The following is an 8011-nucleotide window of genomic DNA, read 5'->3' as shown; positions in this document are numbered from 1 at the left end:
CGAACCGAGGTAGCCGCCGGTTTTCTCGAAAAAAACCGTTCGGTTTTATTTCGAAACCGAGATGCGCTTTTTTATTAGATCGGTTTATATTTTTTTCGGTTTAACTAAATAGTGAACGCCCATTTGTTTTAACGAACGGTTTTCGTCGTTTAACCGCAGACAGCGAACGTTTGTTCGTTAGCCTGTTCGTCAGTTTTTCTTTTTCTCGGATTTTCCGCGATTATTTTCGATCGCGATTTCTGATCCGATTTTCGTTTCAGTTTAACTTTTCGCTCGTTTATCGGAATCAGGCGATTCAAGCGCCTAGAGTTACATCTCGAAACCCTCTTTCTGTTTAACCAACTCAAACAAGTTTTTGCTACTGTAAAATTTGACTCAGGTCCAGATTAGTAACTGAAGCTTGTTTCTTTCGCCGTTTGAGTTCCGTTGCTTCGTTCGATTTGATTCTTTTTGCAAACCGGAGTTCTTAAGTTGAACTTTCTGGTTAGATCTTTTTTTTGAGTTTTATTCATGCACCCTTGCTTGATTGCTTATGTATGTATTTATTGTTTGCGATAGAGTACCCGGAGTGCGAAGCGTGCTACTACGAGTCTCTAGGTTTCACGGATCAGCAGCAAGGCAAGTAACACTTTGATCATACCTCTTTACCACCCAGTTTTATTGCATTAGATCAATCCTCAAACTATTGCATGATTAGGATCTGATTAATATGTGGGTTTTGGGAAGTAGATGAGGTAGTACCTATTGCCCTGTTTATATCAAACCATTGGGAGTTACTTCTATGTTTGCTTATATTGCTATGCTATGCTCGTAGACGTGGATTGGGTTTGAGTGTATTTCATGACAGATGTGAGATTGTTAATTAATGGATCAACTTAAGGTGGCTACTTTAATTTACATCTGGGTGGATTGAGGCACCTGGAGAACCCAGTGTTGCCTGTATTTTTGGATATCCCGGAGTACCCGTGTGATCATCCTATGGACCGCCACCCAGACTCAAAGGGATCATGAGATTATTCATGCTAGAAACTTCCGTGTGCAGCCACAAGCTATTATGGGCTCTATCATAGTTGAGTAGGTTACATGACCTCTTGAAGAGGTGGGCTAGCAGATGTAGGGGAAAGTAGGTGTAACTGTCCACCCGGAGTAAAGAGTATTGTTTCTGAAAGACTATGTCTCGGTCATCCGTTTCTCAAACACCGTGTAGTGCGAGAAATCAAGCGGAGGCGATCGAGTCTTGTGGGGAAAAGTGCGCAAACCTCTGCAGAGTGTACAATCTAATCATGGTTAGCCGTGTCCCCGGTTATGGACGTCTTGAGTATCTAGTTCTTGGATTATCATGTGAATCTCATCATCATGCTACTTAATTTAATTTGATTGGGTTAATGACGTTCTTAATTGGGATTGAGTTGGAGGTACCTTCTCAATGTTTAACAACCACCATGATAGTTAAATAAAATTTATTCCTTTGTGGTAGGGAAAAATTGGCTTTTCGCAAGACTGTAACCATAGAGCTTTCCACCAGCCAAATATGCATGTAGTGATAGCATTATTCTGTTCATTACTCTCTATGTGTTACATTGCCAGCATATTCCATGTGCTGACCCGTTTTCGGGCTGCAACGTATCATGTTGCAGACTTTTCAGACGATGAGTAAGGAGCCTTAGGTCGTGGTCTTATACTCAGTGATGCCGTTGGAGTTGATGGACTCACTTTATCTTCCAAGCCTTCCGCTGTTATCGTTTTTAGATGGCCTTAAGACATATTTATTTGTATTGAGTTCTCTTGAACTATTCGATGTAATAAGTGTGTGATTGCTACTCTGTTATAAATCCTTCAAAGTACTGTGCATGTCAGCATTACCGATCCAGGGATGACACTGATGCACGGAGACTAGACTGTTTGAGGTCTGGTCGCTACAGAGATGGTATCAGAGCACACGCTGACTATAGGACACGACCACTAAGCTAAAGCCCTAGATCACTACTCTCTTCTCATTTCTGACTCCTCTCCTTCTCTGCCACTCTTTTAGGATGGCGGATGCAAGGAACAAGTTTGCGCAACCGGATGAGGATACACCTTTTGGACGACACTTGAAGGAAGTTACTAAGTACCTGAACATCGGAATACCAAGCTTTACCGGAACCTAGAATGCCACACTACCAGAAGAGGAGCGCTGGATGATTCAAGTTCAAGTTCCAGGAAGGACGTTCATGCCAGTCACTGAGCCCATAGAGTTTTCCTTTGATGCACCAACCTGGAGTCTAGGAAAGAGCATGGCAGCGCACATCACCATGGGACGCATTGGAGAAGTGTACCACAATGATCTCAAGGATACTATCTATCAGATATGTGGGCGCCGAGACGAGCAATGGGAGATGATCAACACCAGGAAGGATAGATCTATTGCAGCTTTCATTCAGGAGTTAAACCAGCACATTCGTCGCCAGGAGAACCAGATGTGCGCAGACATGATAGAACTGAAGAAGGCAAAGACTAGGATCATGGAACTGGAGGAAGAACTCAAGGCTACACGCGATGGATATGAGGAGGAAATCGCAACATTGTTGGAGAAGAATGACGACCTGACAAAGCAGCTAGGAGTTTTCATGGGAGACCCAGCACCAGGAGGAGATGATGATTCTACTTGCCCGGAGAACTACATCATCATCGACGACACTGACTCGGACCCCAGTGATGATGATTGGGAGGATGAAGCCAGAGCAGATATCATGGAGTCTTCGACTGAGCATTTTTCTAGTAGACCACCAAATTAGTAGTAGTATTCCACCATGTATATAGTATAGTCCAAGCACTTTGTAACGATAGTTAGATCGATTGTATGCCTTGTTTGAATTGATTGGAGTGATATGATTGTGTTTGTCTCATGTGCATATGGGTAGTGTTTTCCCTTTAGACCTCATTCTATCCTATTTTCTCATCTTTTTTAAACCATCAGATGCCTCCGAGACGCGACACCGGATTTGTTTTCCCACCGGAGATCACTCGGTTGATTCAGCAGTAGAATGCCCTGATGCAAGCGCTAGTTCAGAACCAAGGCAACAACAACAACAACCCACCACCACCACCACCTGTTGATCACTTAGTCCGTTTTCTTAGGCTGAATCCGCCGGTGTTCTCCAGTAGCACCAAGCCGATTGTGGCAGATGATTGGCTCCGCAAGGTTGGAAGAGAGCTGACCACTCCAGGATGCACAGATGCGGAGAGAGTGCGTTTTGCCGCACATCAGCTTGATGGACTCGCAGCATCATGGTGGGAGAATTACACAGCCACTCACCCCATTGACACTGTCACATGGGACCACTTTCAGCAAGCTTTCCGTACTGCCCATGTTTCAGCAGGAGCTATGGCCATGAAGAAGCGTGAGTTTCGCAACTTACGCCAAGGAGGATGTACCGTTGGCCAGTACGTGGAGGATTTCAGTAAGTTAGCACGTTATGCCCCAGATGACGTTGCTACGGATGCAGCTAAGCAGGAGAAGTTTCTGGAAGGACTGAATGATGAGCTGAGCATGCAGTTGATGGTGGCAACTTTTAACAACTACCAAGAGTTGGTAGATAGAGCTCTCATGATTGAAGGGAAGCAGCAGCAGATTGAGAGCCGTAAGAGGAATTATGGACAAGGAAAGTACAGTACAGGAGCTCACTAGAAGCCTCGTTTTACCCCGAACCCAGGAGGACACCTTCAGCATAACCATGGAGGTCACAATCACAATGGAGGGAGCTCGCACAATCATACTGGCCCCAAGAATGGCAATGGGAACGGAGGAAGCAACGGACAGAACCGTACCAACCCATCAACCCCAGCCAAGAGGGATCTAAGCCACGTTACTTGTTTCAAGTGCCAGAAGACTGGACATTATGCAACTGAATGTCCGGAAGCTAAGAATGGAAATGGAAATGGAAGCTCGGGGAAGAAGCCGAACCCTTTCAACAGGGGACAGGTGAACCACGTTAATGTGGAGGAGGTTGAAGCACAGCCTGATGCAGTAATAGGTAAGTTTTTGGTTAAGTCATTTACTACAATCGTTCTTTTTGATACTGGTGCATCACATTCATACATATCAAGGGGATTTGTGGATAAGTTTAAGTTGCCCACCAAAGTTCTCAGAACACCTATGTTAGTAACCTCGCCAGGAGCAGAGTATATGGCAAGCCAAGGATGTTTTCAGATGCCATTGGCCATAGGTAGGCATGTTTTCCCCTCAGACCTAATAGTTTTGGAGCCGCAAGGTTTGGATGTGATTTTGGGAATGGATTGGCTATCGATGTATGGAGGAAACATCGATTGCGCCAGTAAGACGATCTTGCTTACTACCCCAGAAGGAAGAAGGATTAAGTATGTATCCCGGCATGTGCCGAAGAGGACTCAAGTAAATTCCTTATCAGGAGTTGTACAGGAGGAAGTACCAGTGGTGAAGGATTTCCCTGACGTATTTCCAGAGGAGTTGCCAGGCATGCCACCGATAGAGACATTGAGTTTTTGATTGAGCTTTTGCCATGCACTGGGCCAATATCTAAGAGACCGTACATGATGCCCGCTAAGGATTTGGAAGAAATTAAGAAGCAGATTAAGGAGTTACTGGATAAAGGATATATTTTCCCAAGTTCATCACCTTGGGGATCACCAGTACTTCTAGTGGAGAAGAAAGATGGATCGTTGAGGATGGTTGTTGATTATCGTGGATTGAATGAAGTAACAATTAAGAACAAGTACCCACTGCCGATGATCAATGATTTATTTGACTAGTTGCAAGGAGCTAAAGTGTTTTCTAAGATTGATTTGCGATCAGGATACCATCAGTTGAAGATTCGAGAGCAGGATATACCCAAGACAGATTTTACCACAATGTATGGGCTATATGAGTACACCGTTATGTCATTTGGCCTGACTAACGCGCCTATTTCATGAACATGATGAACAAAGTGTTTATGGAGTTTTTGGATAAGTTCGTCGTAGTGTTCATTGATGATATTCTGGTCTATTCGAAGATTGAAGAAGAGCATAAGGAGCATTTGCGTTTGGTACTTGGAAAGCTCAGAGAACATCAGGTATATGCCAAGTTCAGCAAGTGCGAGTTTTGGTTAAAGGAAGTTGGATTCCTTGGACATGTTATATCCGGAGAAGGAATAGCAGTAGATCCCACCAAAGTTAACACTGTGACAAATTGGGAGTCACCCACGACAGTTGGAGAAATCCGGAGTTTTCTGGGACTCGCAGGATATTACCGGAGATTCATCGATAATTTCTCGAAGATTGCAAAGCCTATGACCGAGTTGTTGAAGAAGGACACCAAATTCAATTGGACTGAGGAATGTGAGGCTAGTTTCCAGGAGTTGAAGAAACGTTTGGTTACAGCGCCAGTGTTGATTTTGCCAAATCAACGCAAGGATTATGAAGTATATTATAACGCTTCTCGTCGAGGACTTGGAGCAGTGCTAATGCAGGAGGGAAGAGTTGTTTCATATGCCTCACTATAGCTTAAACCCCATGAGTTGAATTATGCTACACATGATTTGGAGTTAGCAGCCGTAGTGCATGTGTTGAAGACGTGGAGACATTTTCTCATCGGAAACCATTGTGAGGTGTAGACGGATCACAAGAGTTTGAAGTACATTTTCACACAGAAGGAGTTGAATCTTAGGCAAAGGAGATGGTTTTAGCTCATTAAGGATTATGATATGAGATTGCATTATCACCCAGGGAAGGCTAACGTAGTAGCCGATGCGTTGAGCCGCAAGAGCAATGTCAACACACTCATGACCGGAGAGTTACCCAAGGAGTTAGCAGAAGATCTTCGTGAACTATGTTTGGAAATAGTTCCGAGAGGCTATGTAGCAGCATTGGACATTCAGTCTACTTTGATGGATAAGATCAGAGAAGGTCAGAAGACAGACAAGGAAATTGCCGAGATAAAGGAAAGGATGAGTAAAGGAAAAGCCAAGGGATTTCGTGAGGATGAGCACGATACCTTATGGTTTCAGGACCGCATTTATGTGCCCAATGATCCGGAGATCAGGAAGTTGATCTTGCAAGAGGCCCATGATTCACCATATTCGATTCACCCAGGAAATACCAAGATGTACCTGGATTTAAGGGACAGTTTCTGGTGGACCGGAATGAAGAAGGATATTGCGGAGTATGTAGCAGTTTGTGATGTATGTCAGAGAGTAAAGGCAGAGCATCAGAAGCCAGCAGGATTGTTACAACCATTGCCGATACCCGAATGGAAGTGGGATAAGCTAGGCATGGATTTTATCACAGGATTGCCCAGGACTCGTTCAGGCTATGACTCGATATGGGTTGTAGTCGATTGTTTGACGAAGGTAGCTCATTTCATCCAAGTAAAGACCACTTATACAAGTGCTAAGCTGGCAAAGATATACATGACCAGGATCGTATGTCTGCATGGAGTTCCGAGGACCATTGTATCAGATAGAGGAACCCAGTTTACTTCAAAGTTTTGGAATCAGTTGCACGAGACTTTGGGTACCAGGCTAGAGTTTAGTACAGCCTTTCATCCACAGACAGACGGACAGACCGAGAGAGTCAATCAGATTTTGGAGGACATGCTGAGAGCTTGTGCGCTAGATTATGGATCTAGTTGGGATGACAATTTGCCATATGCAGAGTTCTCTTGTAACAACAGTTATCAATCCAGTTTGAAGATGGCCCCTTTCGAAGCTCTGTACGGAAGGAGGTGCAGGACACCGTTGTTGTGGGACGAAGTTGGAGACCGCCTGTTGTTTGGACCAGATTTGATTAAAGAGTCTGAACAGAAAGTGAAGTTGATTCGCGATAGGCTCAAGGTAGCCCAGTCCAGGCAGAAGAGTTATGCAGATTCTAAATGCAAGGAGACAGTTTACGAAGTCGGAGATAGAGTTTATCTTCGAGTATCACCACTTCGAGGAGTGAAGCGCTTTGGAGTTAAGGGAAAGTTAGCGCCACGTTTTGTAGGACCATACAAAGTTTTGGAGCGTATGGGTGATGTTGCTTACAAGTTGGAATTGCCCGGAGGATTGTCGGGAGTTCACGATGTGTTCCATGTTTCTCAGCTGAAGAAGTGCCACACAGAGATGGCTGAGATACCACTGAGAGATACAGTGCCACTGGAAGCGATTCAGCTGGATAGTGATTTGACCTATGAGGAGAAACCAGTCAAGATTCTCGAATATGCCAGCCGAGTCACCCGCAACAAGGTTATCAAGTTTTGCAAAGTCAAGTGGAGTCACCATACCGAGGAGGAAGCCACCTGGGAGCGAGAGGAAGATCTACGAAAGGACCACTCTCACCTATTTTCTAGCCAACCCGAATCTCGAGGGCGAGATTCATCTTAAGGGGGGGTAGGTTTGTAACATCCCAAATTTTCAATTTGGAATGTTATACATAGATCATTCTTGCATATCATATTTTATTGCAGTTTGTTTTGCGATCCTAGAAATTCTAGCAACTCAAGGACCCACGGAGAGAGTTGGGGATTTCGTTATTTTCATATTTGGGTTTTCTCAAATTTTGAAAATAGGATCAATTGTTTTAATTATTTTTCTCTCCGAAAATATTTCATATCAAAATATATGAGAGGAGATAATATGACTTCTCCACAAATAATGAAATATTGGAGGAAAAATATTAAAAACAAATATTTGATTTTATTTGAATTAGGAAAAATACGCGTTTTTCAAAATTTCATTTTAGGCCCAAATAATTTTTCATCTTGTCCGGCTTATTTTTAGAGGACAGGGAAAATTTATTTCGGGATTTTTGGAGTCCGTTAAGTATTTCTTTTCTTACTTTTTCTACACGTCCGAATTTAAAAAAAAAATCGCTAACCGCCTTACGGGCCGTGTCCGACCCGGACACCTCAGCCCGGCCGGCCTTATAAGCCGCGGCCCGAGCCCCGCCCCAGCCCAAGTCGCCGTCACCACCTAACCCTAACCCTAACCGATCCGCTCCGCCACCACCGGATCCGCCGCCGCCGTCGCCGACCCCG

This window comes from Triticum aestivum, chromosome 3D, assembly GCF_018294505.1.
Source record: "Triticum aestivum cultivar Chinese Spring chromosome 3D, IWGSC CS RefSeq v2.1, whole genome shotgun sequence".
In the NCBI taxonomy this organism is placed as follows: Eukaryota; Viridiplantae; Streptophyta; class Magnoliopsida; order Poales; family Poaceae; genus Triticum; species Triticum aestivum.
This window is presented reverse-complemented; position numbering follows the sequence as displayed.